Source organism: Rhinopithecus roxellana, chromosome 3 (assembly GCF_007565055.1).
Source record: "Rhinopithecus roxellana isolate Shanxi Qingling chromosome 3, ASM756505v1, whole genome shotgun sequence".
In the NCBI taxonomy this organism is placed as follows: Eukaryota; Metazoa; Chordata; class Mammalia; order Primates; family Cercopithecidae; genus Rhinopithecus; species Rhinopithecus roxellana.
Genome location: NC_044551.1, coordinates 170243606 through 170260872, shown reverse-complemented (window position 1 = coordinate 170260872; position 17267 = coordinate 170243606). Strand labels below are relative to the sequence as shown.

The 17267-nt window shown below is 50.5% G+C and overlaps 1 long non-coding RNA gene across 2 annotated transcripts; it reads right to left on the bottom strand.

Moving 5' to 3' along the window:
• Window positions 1–4687: 4687 nt before the first annotated feature.
• Window positions 4688–10878, bottom strand: LOC115896385. Of its 2 annotated transcripts, none has more exons than XR_004056243.1 (4): window positions 10691–10878; window positions 7359–7517; window positions 6961–7148; window positions 4688–5076 (listed from the first exon to the last, which is right to left on the bottom strand). It is a non-coding gene; the product is annotated as an uncharacterized LOC115896385 (long non-coding RNA). The 2 variants fall into 2 exon arrangements; XR_004056242.1 differs by having other exon boundaries at window positions 10716–10878.
• Window positions 10879–17267: the final 6389 nt, after the last annotated feature.

Here is a 17267-nt window from a genome sequence, read left to right as displayed (position 1 = left end):
ACATGTAAATTACCAGGCCCCAGGTGAACACCCACGCCCCAGGTTAACACCAGGCCCCAGGTGAACATCAGGTCCCAGGGTGACGTCAGGCCTCATGTGGATACCTAGATGCCTGGTGAACGTGAACATCAGGCCACAGATTGAAACCAAAGCCACAGAAGGGTATCAGACCCCATGTAAACACCCAGGCCCCAGGTGGGAATCAAGACCCCCTGGTAAACACCAGGCTCCTAGTAGACATTAAGGCCCAGCACAACGCCTGGCCCCAGGTGAACAACAGGCCTAAGGTAGCTATCAGGACCCAAGCGGACGCTGGACTCAAGGCGTACATCAGGTGTACCATAGTAACCCACATGGGGCCTGGTGTTTACTGGTGTCCAATGTCCCAGTTGGATACCAAGTCACACAGGGACACAGACCCCAGGTGGACACCCAGTCTCAGGATGGAAATCAGGCCCTAGGCAAACAGAAGGCCCCAGGTGAACATCAGTCCCCAGGTGGGCATCCAGGCCCCAGATGGATACCAGGCCCCAGGTGGACATCAGACCCAAGGTAAATACCCATCCCTAGGTAGACACCAGACCCCAGGCAGGTTATTGGTCCCAGGAAAACACCCAAGCCCCAAGGAGAAATCAGACCCCAGGTGAACTCTGGTCTGCAGGTGTGCATCACGCTGGGCATCTATCTTGGACCTTGTGTTCACCGGGGGCCTATGTCCACCCCTTGGGCCTGCTGTTCATTTGTGGCTTGGCGTTCACCTGGGTCCTGAGAGTCAACCTGATGCCTGATACCCACCTACGACCTACACAGTCACCTGGGGCCTGATGTCAACCTGCAGTGTAGGCATCCACCAGGGGCCTGATGTCCACCTGAGGTCTGGGGTACAACTGGGGCTTGGTGTCCACCTGGAGCCTTGATGTCATCCTGGGGCCGAATGGCCACCTGGAGCCTGGTATCCATCTAAAGCCTGAGTTCTGCTTGGGGCATTATTATATCCCCTTGAAGACTCGGTATCCAACTAGGGCCTGATTTTCACCTGAGACCTAATATCCACAAGAGGCCTGGGTGTCCCCCTGAAGCCTTGGTATCCTCCGTGGGCCTGAAGTCCATCTGTGACATTCTGTCCAACTGGGGCCTGGGTGTAAACCTGGTGCCTGATGCATACCTCAAGTCCAGTGTGCACCTGGGACGCGATGGCCACCTGAGGCCATATATCCACCTGGGGCCAGAGTGTCCACTTGGGGCCTAATGTTCACCAGGAACCTAACTATCCACCTGGGGCCTCATGTCTGCCTGGGGCTCAGGTGTCAATGTGCAGCCTGGGCATCACCTGCGGCCTGATGTTCAACTGGAGCCTGGTGTCCACCTGGAACCTATTTGTCAACTGGGAACCTGATGTCCACCTGGTGCCTGATGTCCACTTGGAACTGGAATCCAACTGGTAACTGCTATACCCCTAAGACACAGCATCAATCTGGTGTTTGATGTCCAATGTTCACCTGGGACTGTCCACTTGAGGCCTGATGTCTGCCTGGAACCTAGGTCTCCACTTCCGTCCCGAATATTGACTGAGGCCTGGGTATCCACTTGGGGCCTTATGTCTACCAAAAAGGGCTGTGGCACCATGCACCCCTCCTTATTCCTGGGAAGAGGTTGTGGAGAGTTGCTGTACACCCAGCCCTCACAGTTCAGGAACATGCCCTCCTGAAGACACAATCCAGGAAACTGGCTTCTTGGCCCAAGTCACTGCTCAAGGCATGAAGATCTGGAGGCGGCACTGGGAACAGAGATGCAGCTGCAGCTGCCCAGGCTCCCCTCCACCAAGTCGTGCGCCAGGCCGCTGGGGGCTTCCACATCAGGTGCTGGAATTGGGGCCCTGGAGCCTCGCCCCATCCTGCTGCCCATGGGAAAAGGGCAGCACCAGAGAACGCTGCCCTCACAGCTGCCCCAGGCCCAGGTCAACCTGCTGGGCTACTGCTCCAGGACAAAGGCCACACAGGTCATCAGCCACCGCCGCATGATGTAAAGGGGCTGGAAAAAGGCTGCCCGCGGGCAAAGCAAGCACAGAGTCAGCCAGCCAGCAGCACCCAGGGCTGCGAGAACTTTCTCCAAGGTAAACTCTCAGCCTTCTTTGGTTTTGCTGTACTTTCCAACCAAGTTGTGATTTTCTGAAAAGTGAGTAGGACGTTTTCTGGGCGGCCTTAGCAACTTCTAGGCCTAACAGCAATCTAGGAGAGTCCCAGTTGCTCCTATCCCCGCTGACACTGAGCGGCCCACAGGGGAAAATCCAGAGACGGCCCACAGGGGAAAATCCAGAGATGGCTTGATTCCGTCTGACATTTCATTTCACTGTGGTTTCCAATGTTTCTTAGGAAACTGGGCTAGGTTGGTTTGTTTCTTCTTCATACCATCCTTCTCGTACTTTCTTTGTGTTCTTTCCTGGTTGCTATTTTCACTTTCCTCATACTGCATATGTAGGTCTCACGTTTCCGTTCCTTCTTCCTTTCCAGTCTGTGTGTATTCTGTGCAACGGCTACGGTAGGTAACATCAGGCCCCAGGTGAACACTTTGACCCCAAGTGGACCTGAGGCTCCAGGTGAATACCCAGTACCTACTGTGGACACCAGGCCCCACGTGGACAGCAGTCCGCAGGTAAATATAAGGCCCCAGTTTAAAACCCAGACCTGCCTGAGATCTTCACACCCAGGACAGAGCAGTAGGGGCAACTTATCCAGGCACCGCCTGAGCCAAGATGACGCCTTCCCACCGCATGGGCAGGAGGGGCATTTCTCAGATGACAACGGGCAGGGCCACAGCAACTCCCTGCTCACTCTCCCCAGGATGAGGGCAGGTGCATGGGGGCACACCTGTTCCAGGCGGACATAAGGCTCCAGCGGACACAAAGGACCCAGGAAAACATCAGGCCCCAAGTGGACACTGAACTCAAGGTGGACATTGGCCATCAGGCACCAGGTTGACACCAGGACCCGGGTGGACACCAGGTCCCAGAGGGACTCCAGTTCCTGCACGGACATCAGGCCCCAGGAGGACATCAGGTGGCAGTTTGGCTTGGAGGCCCCAGGTGAACACCAGGCCCCAGCTAAACATCAGGCCCCAGGTGAACGCCCATGCCTCAGGTAAATACCAGGCCCCAGGTGGAAACCTGGCCCCGGATGGACCTCAGGCATCTTGGTGGAACACCAGGCACCACTTGAACTCCAGGCTCCAAGTGGAAGTCCAGCCCTCAGGTAAGTATCAGGGCCAAGGTGAACAGGAGGCCCCAGGTGGACAGCAGGCCCCAGGTGGATACCTAGGCCCCTGGTGAACACCAGGCCCCTGGTGAAAATTAGGCCCCAGATGGACACCCTGACCCCAGGGGAACATCTGGTTCTAGATGGACATCAGGCCCCAGATAAATACACAGTCCCTGTGTACACATCAGGCTCCAAGTAGACACTAGTCCCCAGATAGACACAAGGCCCCAGGTGCACACGGACTCAAGGTGTCCATCAAGCACCAGGCCACAGCTGGACACAAAGTCACAGGTGGACAGCTGTCCCACAGAGGACACCAAGGACTCAGGTGCACATCCAGGCTCGAGGGGAACATGAGGCCCTATGTAGGCAGCAGGCGCAGGATGGGTATCAGACTCCAGGTAAACACTCAGGCTCCAGGAGTACAATAGGCCCGAAGAGGATACCAGGCCCCATCTGAGTATCAATCCTCATAGGATGGCACGCTCCACATGGACACCAGGCGTTAAGTAAATGCCTAGGCCCCTGGGGCGTATCAGGCCCCATGCGGACACTCAGACCAGAGGTGGACATTTGACCCCAGGTGGACACCCAGGACCCAGGTGGATACCAGGTTGACATGAAGACCCAGGACTCCAGGCTTCAAGGGGCCACCAGGCCCCAGGTAGCTATGGAGGCTCCGGGTGGACATCAGGTACCAAGCTGACACCCAGGGCACAGGTGAACACAAGGCCCTAGAGGATCAACAAGTCCAAGGTGGACACCAGGTCCCAGGTAAACAACAGTAACCAGGTGGATACCCACACCCCAGGTAGAAACCAGGCAGAAATCAGGCCCCAGTAACACACCAGGCCTCAGGAGGATACGTAGGAACCTGGTGGACATCAGGCCCTAGGCTGGACACCAAGATCCAAGTGGACATTAGGCCCCAAGTGCTCACTGAGGCCCCAGGTAAATGTCCGGGTCCCAGGTCAAAACCAGGCCCCTGAAGGACACCCGGGCCCCAGGTGGACACAGAGTCTCAGGTGGACACTTGACTCTAAATGGACATCAGGCCCTGGGTGGACACAGGCCCCAGGTGGATACCTTGGCTCCTGGTGAACATTGGACCCCAGGTGCACATCTAGGTCCCATGTGGACGTCCGGGCCCAGGAAGTCCTCAGGCACCGAGAAACACTCAGGCCCCAGCTGGACATCTGGTTGCAGGTTGACACCCAGGCCTCAGGTGGACACCAGGTGCTACGAGAACTTCAGGCCCCTGCTACAATCACCCAGGGCTTATACCAGGTCCCAGGTTTCACATTTCATAAAAATAGAAAAGTTAGCCGGGCATTGTGAGGCATGCCTGAATCCCAGCTACTCGGGAGGCTGAAGCAGGAGAATCACTTGAACCCGGGAGGGGGAGGTTGCAGTGAGCCAAGATTGTGCCACTGCACTCCAGCCTGGGGGACAGAGGGAGACTCCGTCTCAAAAAAGAAAATAATATTCTCTGCATAATTAATTTGTATTTTTGACTGATAAAGCACACCAGAGTTGAACATATTCTTCTTAATATGAGTCATGTTTAAGAAAAACTAGAATCCAAAATTTGAACCTCAGCAAATCAATACCAGTCCATTACCTTGCTGGCATAAAAATAAGAAAGAGCGGCCATAGATTATTACAGTATTTGTTTTTAACTTGTAGGGAATATACATGTTTATTTAAATTCTAAGGTTAAAATAGTTTGTGAATCATTAATTTTCTTCTTATAAAATCTATTCAGAATATAGTAGTCCTCCTTTATCCATCAGGGATACATTTCAAGATCTTCAGTGGATGCCTGAAACCACAGATAGTACTAAATTCAATATAGATTATCTTTTTTTCTATACATACATGCCCTAGGATAAACGTTTACCTTTTTACTTAAAAGGAACACTTCATGGCTTCTCTTTGGCATTTTTGAATTGCCAGCATTGCACTTTGGGGCCATTATTAAGTAAAACAACAGCTCTTTTAACACAAACACCGCATATCTCAATTGTGGATCTGATGACCCAGAGGGCTGCTAAGTGACTAACAAGTGGGTAAGGTAGGCAGGTAGATGTTGTGGGCAAAGAGACGATTCACGTCCTGGGTGGGCCTGAGTAGAGAGGGATGACAGAGCTCCCATCACACTACTCAGAACAGCACGCAAGTTAAAACTTGTCAATTGTTTATCTGTGGATTTTTCATTTAATATTTTCAGACCGGAATTGCCTGTAGGTAAGTGAAACCACAGAAGTCAAATGCAGCTTACGTGGTACAACAGTATTAGAAATAAATGTTAACATAAACGATCATGCTGTTACAGCCCCTGGTGTGCTGTTACTCATATTTTAAAACAAAATCATCCATTATAAAAGATAGTCTGTTAAAGTGAGTATCGTGCTACTATGTTAATTTGCACATATGTTGGAAAATATTCTCTGTAAAAATGTGGCCCTCAATTTCAAAGCTGTTTTTTCAGTTTTAAAACTGGCTTTTATTGGCTGGGTGCTGTGGCTCACACCTGTAATTCCAGCACTTTGGAAGACTGAGGCGGATGGATCACGACGTCAGGAGTTCGAAACCAGCCTTCCCAAAATGGTGAAACTCTGTCTTTACTAAAAATAATAATAATAAAAAAATAGCCAGACACTGGCTGGGCGTGGTGGCTTATACCTGTAATCCCAGCACTTTGGGAGGCTGAGGCAGGTGGATCACGAGGTCAGGAGTTTGAGACCACCCTGGCCAACATGGTGAAATTGTCTCTACTAAAAATACAAAAATTAGCCAGGCGTAGTGGTGCGCGCCTGTAGTCCCAGCTGCATGGGAGGCTGAGGCAGGAGAATTGCTTGAATCCAGGAGGCAGAGGTTGCAATGAGTCAAGATTGCACCACTGCACTCCGGTCTGGGTGACAGAGCAAGAGTTGATCTCAAAAGAAAAAAAGAAAGAAAGAAAGAAAAAAATTAGCCAGATACCAAATGCCGGGGTGTCTGGGCAGAAGAGAGTTGGACCAATGAGATCCTGTATAGCCCAGAAAGGGGAGGTGACATGCCCAGGGACACACAGTAAAGCAGTGCTGGGGACCTGCAGCCCACTTTGACCCCACTGGCAGCCGTCTCTGATCCACCTCTGTTCTGTGGTTTCTCCCCACCCTAAAGGTTCTACTCTGCTCTTGTGCCTCAAACCTACTTCAACTGTGCAGACATCAAGGAAGCCTTCCCTGGTCTCAGCCTGAGGGGGAGCTTCCTCTGTCTGAGCCAGATCCTAAAACCAGTAAATGGACATTCTAAGGAGACAGGTTTTGGCTTAACCCAAGAAAGGACTTTCTGGGAACTGAAGCTCTCCAGATAGGCCATGAGCTACCTGAGGATATAGTGAGCACACTATGACCAGAGGTATGCAAGCAGACAGGTAACCAATGTGGCATGGGCTGCTCCGAAATAACATATGATGCAGCACTTGGCATGAGCTCCAGCACCTGGTCAGCAAGCACTTCATCAATGTTTATTCTATCTTTGTTCCATCAGAGATGGTGAGTATCCTGTCCCTCAGGGAATTCAAGCAGAGGCTCTAGGATTACTGGACTCTGAGTGCCTGGCACAGGAGTCCGTCCAGAGCAGGTGGGTACGCGCAGTGTTTGACAGACTGAATGACCCCTGCCATCCGGCCACGTAGGCAAGTGAGGAGCCTGCTCACCTTGAGGTGCCCCAGGTGCACTCGGGTCCACTCAACATGCAGTTGAGTGTGCAGAACATGTGCAGAATGTACTTGACTTTACTCTCGTCCATGATAATGTACACGGCTGCTTTCCTCTTGAAACCGGCATCCAGCAGGTCCTTGAAGATGTCCACATCGGTGGACATGTCCATGACCACAGCTATCACCTGGGAACAAGAAGAGAGACAGGCGCCTGTCAGACAGCACAGCAGTGGGTACAGGGTGCCTCAGCAGAATGCACTCTCCCATGCCACCAGTCTCTCACAGGTGCCCACTCTGGCCCCACTCCTGGAACCTCAGGACTGGGACCAGGAAGTGAGGGCCATGGGGTCTCTCTTGCCCTGAAGTTCTAGCTGCAGCCCCAGCTGTGGACTCACCAGGGGCCCTGTGTTGGTGCATTCCCAGGCCTGGGCTGGCTACACTCTGCCCTTCAGGTAACACCTGGGGATGCTGAGATGAACCAGATGTGTCAATGGCCAGGGAGAAGGGCAGCAGCTGGTGTGTTCACTTGCTAGGACCTCCCCTGCATCCCTGGGCTGGTGTGGATAGAATGATAGAAAAACAAGAACAGACCAATAATGAGTAATGCAATTAAAGCAGTAATAAAATGTCTCCCATCAAAGAAAAACACAAGAATCATCGTTTTACTGCTGAATTCAACCAAACGTTTTCAAAAGAGCTAATACCAATTTTACTCAAAATATTCCCCAAAAAACGAAGAGGAAGGAATACTTCTAAACTTGTTGTATGAGGCCAGCATTACCTCGGTACAAAAAGCAGACCAAAACACAACACAGAAAGAAAACCACAGGGAAATATTCCTGATGAACACAGGTGCAAAAAATCCTCAGCAAAATACTTGAAAAGTGCATTTCACAAGACAATAAAGAGATCATCTGCCATGATCAAGTGGGATTCATCCGAGGAATATGAGGATGATTCAATAAACACAAATAAATAAATGTGCTACATCCCATTCAGTGAATCAAGAAAAAAACCATAAAATCATTTCAGTAGATGCTGAAAAAAAAATTCAACATTCCTTCATAATAAAAATTCAACAAAATGAGTACAGAAAAAACGTATCTCAGCACAGCAAAGGCCACATATGACAAAAACACAGCCAACATCATAAACAATGGGGAAACGTTAAAAGCTCTTCCTCTAAATAATCTGGAACAAGTGTGGCTACTTTTACCACATTTATTCATCATAGTACTGGAAGTCCGAGCTAGAGCAATTAGACAGGAGAATGCTATAAAAGGCATACAAATGGGAAAAAAGAAACTCAAATTGTCTCTGTTCGCAGGTGACATGATCATATATAGAGGGAGAACCCTAGAGATTATACAAAAAAACCTACTAGAAACAATAAATTAATTTAGTAAAGTTACAAGACACAATATCAATGTACAAAAATGAGTAGCACATGCATGGGCCAATAGTAAAACACCCAACAAAGAAATCAAGAAAGCTATTTCATTACCCTTACCACCAAAAAAATACCTAGAGATAACCAAAAAGGTTAAAGATCCCACAACGAAAACGATAAAACATAGATGAAAAATATTAAAGCAGACACACGTAAATGGACAGATATTCCATGTCCAAACACTCAAAGAATATTGGTAAAATATCTGTATCACCCATTGTGATCTACAGAATCAATGCAATCCACGTTAAGTTACAAAAGACATTCTTCATAGAAATAGAAAAAAATCCTAAAATTCACATGGAAATGCAAAATACCTCGAACAAAATAATCTTGAATAAAAAGAAAAAAGCTGGAGGTATCACAATACCTGATTTCAAAATATACTACAAAAACAGCACGGTACTGGCAAAAAACGGGGCAAGGGAGAGACAGAGAGACACAGACAGACATAGACAAATGAAACCGTATAGAGAACTCAGAAATAAATTCACACATTTACAGTCAACTCATTTTTAACAAAGGCACCAAGAATACACCTTCGGGAAGGGCAATCTCTTCAGGAAACTGCTAGGAAAACATAACATCCACAGGTAAGAGAATAAATTTAGACCTTTATCTTACCATATACAAAAATCTACTCGAAGTGAAGATTGACATGTTGAAACTGAAACTATGAAACTACTAGAGAGAAAACGTAGGATTACTAGAGAGAAAACGTAGGATTAAATGCTTCATGAAATTGGTTAGGACAAGGGATTTTCAAACAGACATCAAAAGCACAAGTAACAAAAGCAAAAACACACAAATGCAATTACATTAAATGTAAAAGCTTCTGCAAAGCAGAGGAAGCAGTCAATAGAATGAAGAAACAATCCAGAGAATGGAAGTATTTGCAAACTATGCATCAGGCAAGGCGTTAATACACAAAACATACAAAGAACTCAAACTAATCAAAAGCAAAAATACAAATAATCTGATTTAAAAATCAGAAAAAGACCTACCAAAACCTTGGTCCCCCACCATCATTTCCCTATCTTTTTTTCCCGACTGCCTTTGGCTTCCTCTCTCTCGCCACCCTTTTTCTTCCTCCTTCTACCCCAAAACGTTTTCCCCACCATTTTTCCCCCGCTGTCTTTTTGCAAAGCCCTCTCTATTCTCCCACTCACTACCGTTTTCCCCACCCATCTACCCAAAAACTTTTCTCCACTGTTTTTTCAGCCTCTCCCTGGCCACCCTTTTCTCCCCCTCCTGCTCTCATCACCCTCTTTTGTTCCTCCATCTCCCCAAATACATTTTCCCCCATCTTTTCCTAGAACTTCCCCACTCCTCCTGTTCGCCACCCTCTTTCCCTCTCCATCTACCCAAAAACCGTTTCCCCATTGTCTTTCTCTCCCTTCCTCCTTGCCGCCCTTTCCCTTCTCCATCTACCCAAAAACATTTCCCTGCCATCTTTCCGCAAAGCCTCCTTCCTACTCCTGCTCACCCCCCTCTTTTACCCATCTACCTCCCCAGTTTTTCCCCACCATCTTTTCACAAAGCCTTCCCCGCTTCCCGCTCGCCCTCTTCCTCCCTCTATCCTGGCTGCCATCCTCTTTTTGCCCTCCATCTACCCCAAACTGTTTCCCCCATGGTCTTTTTCCCAACCCTCTTTCCCCACTCGCCCTGGCCACCCTATTCTCCCACTTGCCACCCTCTTTCCCCCTCCGTCTACCCACTTTTTACCCACCGTCTTTTCTTTCTGCACTTTCTTTTCTGCCCACCGTTTTTTCCACATAAACCTTTTCTCCTTCCCGCTCGCCACCCTCTTTATCCTTCTCCCGCTTGCCACCCTCTTTCCCCCTCCATCTTAGAAGCTTCTCTCCTCACTGTCTTTTCCCAAAACCTTCTCTCCCTCCTGCTCGCCTTTCTCTTCCCCCTTCCTCTCTGCACCCTCTATTCTCCTCCCACTTGCCACCCTTTTCCCCTCTCCATCTACTCAAAATCTTTTTACCCACCGTCTTCTTTCCCTTTTTCTCCCAGCCGTACTTTTGCAAACGTTCTCTCCTTCCTCCTCACCCTCGTTCTCCCCTCACCACCCTCTCTTCCCCCTTCCATCTACCCAAAAACTTTTTCCCTACCGTCTTTCTGCAAAACCTTCTCTTCCTCCTGTTCACCAGCCTGTTTTCCCCCCAATTTTTTTTTTTCACCATCTTTTCCTCACTATTTCCTGCCTTTTCCTGCTTGCCATCCTCTTTTCCCTTTGGCACTAACCACCCTCTTTACCCCTCCATCTACCCCAAAACTGTTTTCTCCTTCCTACCGCTCCAGCCACGCAGCAGTCTCTGTCACCACCAAACGCAGTGAGGCCAGCATCGGTGCCACAGCCTCCAGCAAGCAGCGGTGGCTATCCCTTCTCCTGGTCCTCTAAGCAGGGCATGGAACAGCTCTGCGGGCAGACAGAGAAGAACCTGGAATGACTTGACTTCCCTTCGGCACAATTTATATACTGAGGTTATGCATATGTAGTTCCTGGACTACATGTTCCAGGATTGGATGAGCGAAAACCTGGAGGCCTACTCTGATTGGACTTTATTATCATGTTCTGATTGGATGAGAGCAAGTCTTAGGACAACCAATCAGAGTATGAAAATAAAGTCCATTCAGAGAAGGCCTGGAAGTTTTCTCTCATCCAATTAGAACATATAGTTCATAAACCAAGTGCATAACTTCATCTGCATGCTGAGAAGGACTGATGGTGTCCTAAGCTCTCCTGTATCGCCTGCTGGCCTACTCTGTTCCTGGCTTAGAGGACCAGAGGAGGGAGCTGGAGGTTGGAGCCTGCAACACTACGGGCTTGCTTCACTCCACCTGGTGGTGGCCACAGAGACTGCAGCGCAGCTGGAGTGGTAGGACCGTGGCTGGAGCAGTAGGAGGACGGTTGGGAGCGAGAACTGCTCTTGACTGGCTAGAGGTCTAGGCGAAGGGGGGACCTCCTGCCCCACGCTGAAGGCTGGAGCCTTGGCCACCACGGCTCGCCTGGTTGCCGTTGGTGGTGGTGACAATGGAGACTGCAGTTCTGTTAGAGTGCTAGAAAGGTGGTGGGGCAGGTGCACGCTCTGTGACTGCACTGCCTGCCTGCGGGAGGTTGGGGGACGTGTTTGGTATGCTGTTGAGGCTGCACTGCCTGCTACGGGGGGCTGTTGGGGGGCACTATCTGGGTTTGCATTGCTGGCCAGGGGTCAGGTTGGCTGCACTGTCAGGGCCTACACTGCCCAAGGTGGGAGAGTTGGGTGCAGATCGTGTGTGCTATTGTGCACTGCCAGTGGTGTGGAGGTGGGGGGGTGGGTTAGGGGCGTTATTAGCTGCTGCACTGCCCGAAGCAGGGGGCGGGTTGGGTCAGCTATCCTGGGCTACAATGCCACCAACAATGCCAGCCAGCAGTCAGGGGTAGTTTAGGGGAGCTGTCAAATGCTGCACTGCCCATAGAGGAAGGGGGAAAGTCGGGGGGAGTTGGTTGGGTGCACTATCCTGGGCATTCACTGTCCGCGATGGGAGTAGGTTGGGGGCGCTGTCCAGGGCTGTGCTGCCTGTGACCAGGGTGGGGGGCAGGTTTGGGGTGCTATCAGGTGATGCAACGCCAGTAGCAGGGACAGGTTGTGGATACCATCGAGTGCTACACTGCCAGACTGCCAGTGGCAGAGGGGTGGTTTGGGGACGCCATCGGAGTTAACACTGCCTGCAGCAGTCTCTGGGTGTGTTGTGGGGGTAATCCAGGGGCTACACTGTCATTGGCAGGGGCCAGGTTAGGGGTGCTATCGGGGGTCTGTGCTGCTGCCGCCAGGGGCAGGTTGTGGAGGTGGCTGTGACAGCAGTGGCCTCCGAGGAAGGGGTCCTTCTCCTCTTCCCAGACTCAAGGCTCTAGAGGGTGAACTCCTGCTCGTGTTGGAGCCTGGTGGGCACACAGAGTTTTCATGGCAATCCTCTGAGTATGGCAGGGCCCCCACACCCACCGTGGTTCCCTGGCCCTCACCCTCTCACTCTGTGTTGTGGAGTCCCATCTCCCCAGGCATGGAGTAGTGGGCACCACAGGAGCTCTGGGCCCTGTGGGTGGAGGAGTCAGGAATGGGAACTGGTACTTGGGTGGGGAGGACTGGCTGGGTCTGAGTTTCTGCTGTTCCTGCTCCCCAAGGAGCACTGGCCACTGTGTTGTCTCCAGTCCCCACCCCAGGTCAGGAGGCCAGCTTGGGCCAGGAGGAGAGGCTGGACTTTGGAGGGTGGGTGTGAGTACCTTCGCTGAAACTGGCCTCTGCCACCCAGTGGCCAGCATGACAAGGTGAGGCTCTAACACTACCACTTTCTGCATCCTGTTGTAGGTTTTTCTGGCTTTGTCTGCCTGGCTCCTCCAAGCCGGGCTGGTGAAGGAGGAGTCATCTGTGGTGAGCTGGAGGTTGGAGCCTGCAGATGGCATGGCTTACGGCTCACCTCCTGAGGTTGTGGCGATGAAGACTGCAGCTTGACAGGAGCAGTAGGAGGGCGCCTGTGGAGGCCAGGTGATAGGAGCCTTGGAGGGTGGGCAGGTGCATGGAGGGTGACAGCAGCACTGGTTATGTTGGTGTCAGTGCTAACGGTGGCAGCAATAGCAAGTTTGGGGGCCACGAAGGGGGAGTAGGAGGGCTTTGGGGCCCGGCCTGGCCTGGGGTGGGTAGGAAGCTGCCAGTTCTGTACTGCAGGCCTCAGTGATAGTAGTGGAGGTGCAGCCAGGGCAAGGAGGAGTCCTTTCCCTTCACCTGCAATCTCTGGAGGGTGCCCTCCTCCTGCTGGTGCCTGAGCCAGGTGTAAGTGGCAGCATTGAACCACCTCATGAATCTTTTCTTTTTGTTTTTTTTGTTTTTTTTTTTATTGATGGAGTCTCGCTCTGTCACCCAGGCTGGAGTGCAGTGGCCGGATCTCAACTCACTGCAAACTCCGCCTCCCGGGTTTACGCCATTCTCCTGCTTCAGCCTCCTGAGCAGCTGGGACTACAGGTGTCCGCCACCTCGCCCGGCTAGTTTTTTGTATTTTTTTTTTTTTAGTAGAGATGGGGTTTCACCGGGTTAGCCAGGAATGGTCTTGATCTCCTGACCTCGTGATCCGCCCGTCTCGGCCTCCCAAAGTGCTGAGATTACAAGCTTGAGCCACTGCGCCCGGCCTCTTTTTGTTTTTTTTGGTAGTTTCTTTTTGTTCCATGTTGTCTGTCTCTCCTAGTAGAGACGAGGTTTCACCATATTGGTCATGCCAGTCTTGAACTCCTGACCTCAGGTGATCCACCTGCCTCAGCCTCCCAAAGTGTGGGGATTACATGTGTGAGCCACCATGCCCAGCCTATTTATTTATTTTAGCGACAGGGTCTTCCTTTGTTGCCCAGGTTGAAGTGTAGTGGTGTAGTCATAGGTCACTGCAGGCTCAAACTCTGGGGCTCAAGAGATCCTCCTGCCATGGCCTCCCAAAGTGCTGGGATTACAGGCATGGGGCCTGCGCCTGGTCTAAATTGTAATAATTTTACAGTCTGCCTCAAACAAGGACTGACATCTGGGCAAGGTGTGCTGGGGGCTTCCCACATGTAGGCAGTCTCTCTGCTGTGCCCTCCATCAACTCTGAGAGCCCCCTGTCCACAGGTACCCCTCTCTTTTCCCCTCTGGGGAAGGCCAGGAGAAGTGACTTTTGAGGTTATCTGAGGGACTTTGTCTGGAAAAGGGTGTGAAGTTGAAGCTGATGGCCTGAGTGCCCAAAGGGGAACACTTCCCATTGGCCTGTGGAAGCCAAAGGCCTGACAGTGGGGTCCTGGTCTCAGGGGTCTCAGCCACCTGCCCACCCATTCCATTCTCACTTAGGCATCCATCTAGCGGGCTTCTCACAACCCCTTCTCCCTGTCTGTGCTCAGCCAATCAGGCAAGCCAGGGTTATAGCCCTCCTTGCCCTGGCTCCATGAAGCACCACGGCCTTGGAAGACCTGCCCAAATCATCCCATCTCCCCATATCTTTTGCCAAGGCAGAAGTTTCCCTGGGCCCCTGCTCTGGCTGCTTCCTTGACACAGTTTGTAGCTGTGCCTGACACAGCCCACCTACCTGGTTTCTGTCCCAAACCTGCAGCCAGGCCATATGACAGTCACTGCCTGTGCCCAAACATTCATCCAGCCCCACCCAGGAGAGACAGGCACTCACACAGTGTCACCCACACATCCTCACCTGCCTGGCCTTGCCGTACCCCCACCCCACCCTCCCTCTAAACCTACTGGGGCAGCAGCATCCCCTACCTTCTGCTTGCTTCACCTCCTGCTACAGCTGGGCCACACAAAGTTCCCACGCCCTTGGCGGGTTGGTCATGGCCCTGGCAGGTCTGAGGACAGGATGGGCACAGGACTGGGTGCAGCATAGAAAGGTCAGGGAGTGGCCGGGGCAGTGGCTCACGCCTATAATCCCAGTACTTTGGGAGGCTGAGGCGGGCGGATCACGAAATCAGGAGATTGAGACCATCCTGATTAACATGGTGAAACCCCGTATCTACTAAAATTACAAAAAATTAGCTGGGCGTGGTGACAGACACCTGTAGTCCCAGCCACTTGGGAGGCCGAGGCAGGAGAATAGTGTGAACCTGGGAGGCGGAACTTGCAGTGAGCTGAGGTTGGGCCACCGTACACCAGCCTGGGCAACAGAGTGAGATTCCGTCTCAAAAAAAAAAAAAAAGAAAGAAAGAAAGGTCAGGGAGTGCAGCCTCCTACTCTGTGCCAGCTGCCAGCCCCTGGAGCTTACTGATGGGGACAAAGAATACACCAGAGGGGACAGTGACTGTTGTCCCCGGGTTAGTCTACCACAGAACTGATGGGAAGTTCACAGATGTACTGAGTGCCCTGTTGCATTGGTCCTCAGGGGCAGGTGCTGAGATGGAGTTAGGAGAGCAAAGGGGGGGAAGGGAGCTGTGCATTGTGGCTCATGCCTGTAAATCCTAGCACTTGCGGAGGCCAAGGTGGGAGGATTTCTTAAGGCTAGGAGTTTGAGACCAGCCTGGGCAGCATAACAAAACTCTGTTTCTGCAGAAAAAAATAAAAAGAAAAATTAGCCAGGCGTGGTGTCTGCATTCCCAGCTACTCGGGAGACTAAGGTGTGAGGATCAGTTGAGCCCAGGAGTTGGAGGCTGCAGTGAGGTATGATCATGCCACTGCACTCCAGCCTGGGCAACAGAGCAAGACCCTGTCTCAAGAAGAAAAAAAAAAATTGGGAAGGAAGGGGATTGGGCAGAGGGCACCAGCAGAGGAGCTCTGGATCTAAGTGCCTGACAGAGGAGTCCCCCGTTAGACAGAAAAGGCCCTGATACCACTTGCTCAGTCACTGGCCACCAGGAAAGAGGGTGACCTCGATCTGAGAGCTGAGGGGACCCCAAAGGTGCTGACAGCTGGGCAGTGATGAGTCCTTCTGAAAGGGCATCTCGCCTTCCGGGTATGCTGGGCCAGGCTGGGTAGCAGGCGCCCTGGGCTGCAGACATTAAGCCTTTAGAATGGAAGCTGGTTGACGGCAGGACTATGGCCAGCTAGACTCTGTCATCCCCAGTCTGTCACAGGCCAGGACCCACAAGGCCCTCAGCATGCTTAAATCAATGTGCACAGGAGTGAGGGAATGAACTTCCTCGAAAGAATCCTGGCGTGGTGAGATTGTGGAACTTGGCCTCAGGGACCTGTATTCACATTCAGTCCTGGCCCTTCTTAGCTCTGTGACCTTTGACCTGCCCTAGGCCTTAATTTTCCTGTTGGTGAAATGAGAGTGATGGTGCCTGTCATGATGTTTCATGTTCTTCTATTTTCTTCTTCATTTTTTTTTGGAGAGGGAGTCTCACTCTGTCACCCAGGCTGGTGCAATCTCAGTTCACTGTAACCTCCACCTCCAGGGTTCAAGCAGTTCTCCTGCCTCAGCCTCCTGAGTAGCTGGGATTACACATGGCCCCCACTATGCCCAGCTAATTTTTTGTATTTTTAGTAAAGATGGGGTTTCACCATGTTGGCTGGTCTCAACCTTCTGACTTCAGATGATCTGCCTGCCTTGACATCCCAAAGTATAGGGATTACAAGTGTGAGCCACCGTGCCTGGCCTCAAGTTTGTTGAGTATTTTTATCATGAAGGGATGTTGAATTTTATCAAATGCTTTTTCTGCATCTATGGAGATTATCATGTGGCTTTTGTTCTTTATTCTGTTGATGTGGTATATTGCATAAGTTGTTTTTCAGATGTTAAAGCAACTTTGCATTTCTGGGATAAATCCCATTTGGTCGTGGCGTATAATCCTTTTTATACATTGCTGCATTCAGTTTGCCAGTATTATGTTGAGGATTTTTGCATACGTATTTAGAAGAAATAGTGGTCTGCGGTTTTGTTGTAGCGTCTTGGGTTTTGGTGACAGAGAATACTGGCTTCACAGAATGAGTTAGGAAATGGTCTTCATTTTTCTGGAAGAGTTTGTGAAGAATTGCTATTTTTGAGCTTGGGCTTTTATTGTGTTTAAAATTTAAAAATTACGAATTCAGTATTTTTACTTGTTACATTTCTAGTCAAGTTTTCTATTTATTCTTGAAACAATTTTGGTAGTTTGTGTCTTTCTAGAAATTTGTCCATCTCATCTAAATTATCTCATTTGTTGGTATATATGGTTCATAGTATTCCCTTATAATTTTTGTTTCTGTAAGGTGAGTATTAAAGTCCTCTCTTTTATTCCTGTTTTTATTCATTTAAATCTTTCTCCTTCCCCCCACTTTTCTGACCATCTAGCTCAAGACTTGATTATTGTATTGGTCTTGTGAAAGAACAAAGTTTTGGTTTTATTAATTTTCTCCACTTCTCTTCTTTG